Genomic DNA, 1337 nt, shown 5'->3' with positions numbered 1-1337 from the left:
GCAGCGGCCGGAGAAACGAGCACCCCCTTCCAGGGCTCCCATTCCTCCAAGAGGGGTTTTCTGTAGGGTCGGCACCTCGGAAGGGAAGGGTACAAGAGCTTACAGATCGGCCAGGTGGGGGCGAGGCGGGGACTCAGGGGATGGAGGGGGTCCCGGGAGGGGCTGTAATCAGGTCAGGGCCCCGGGAAGCGGGGGGAGGGGAAGCCACCAGGCCCTCGGCTCCAGCTCCTACGCCCCATCCCTCCTCCCCCAAAAGGGAGCGGGGGAGTAGAGGCTGCGAGCACCCTGCGTCCCTCCCCACGCGTGACGGCGCCCCGTGGGGAGGGATCGGCGCCCTGGGCAAGCATCCTCTGCGCTCCAGCCGCTGCCACTGCGGCCTTGGCATTGTCAGAGGGGAGGAGCCGGGATCGCGAAGATGGGGGGGTGGGGGTGGGGGGGGAGAGGCTCGCTATCGCTCCAGCTCCGGGCCTCCAGTCCGCGGCTTCCCGAAATGGAGAAACTGAGTCTCCGAGCAGGAGGGACCTCTAGATGGGGATTCGCGGAGAAGCAGGTGGGGAGGGGGCTGCCCGGGCATTTTAGGACGTGTGGGTTTGGAGGGGGCCAGGATGCGACTTTCAGGGCCCCCCGATGGAGGAAGGTAGCCGGTGAGGGATACTTCCAGCTGGGCCTGCGGTGCTGTGTACCCCAAAGAGCCCCTCCCGCTAGTGTCAAACGGAATCCAATTCGGACACCGCGGGCCCGGTTCTGCTCCCCGCGGCCGGCCTGGCCGAACTGGGTGGGACTCGCTTTCTCCTCCCCAACCCCCTCCGCAGGGGGCCTCCCTCCCTTTCCAGCAGGTGGCTCCGCCGGGCACCAGCTCAACCTGTTGGACCACAATGGGCGGTGCCAGTGTGGCCCTGGCCCTCACCCGGGCTGACCCGAGATCCCCGCGCAGGGGAGGGACAGAGTCCCGGCCCCTCCCTCCGCTCTCGGCCGTGACTCAGCCTCGGAGCTGCTGCCGTGTCCCAGCCAGGGGCGGAAAGTGTGAGGCGCCCCTGCGGGCCCAGGCCAAACCAAACAGCCCCCCACCCCAGACATTATCTCACTGGAGAATTAGGGGGGCTCTAGGAAGGAGGGGGGCAGCGGCAGGCATGGGGCGCTCCCGCTAGGGGAATCCGCTCCGGGTTTTCCTCTCGTCCCTGTCCCCCTTGGGTCCCGAGGCTGGTCACTACTCCGGGTTTTCTTCTGGGCCCCGCCGGTCAGATTCCGGTTGTCCAGGGCCCGGCCCGGCGGGGTCCAGGCCAGGCTTTCCCCCTCCCTCCTCCAGCCGTCGGGGTCGCGCTGGTCTGCGGAGCGGC

The sequence above is a fragment of the Myotis brandtii genome, unplaced genomic scaffold, assembly GCF_000412655.1.
Source record: "Myotis brandtii unplaced genomic scaffold, ASM41265v1 scaffold250, whole genome shotgun sequence".
Classification (NCBI taxonomy): domain Eukaryota; kingdom Metazoa; phylum Chordata; class Mammalia; order Chiroptera; family Vespertilionidae; genus Myotis; species Myotis brandtii.
The sequence above is the reverse complement of the archived record's forward strand: the minus strand, read 5'-3'. Positions refer to the sequence as shown.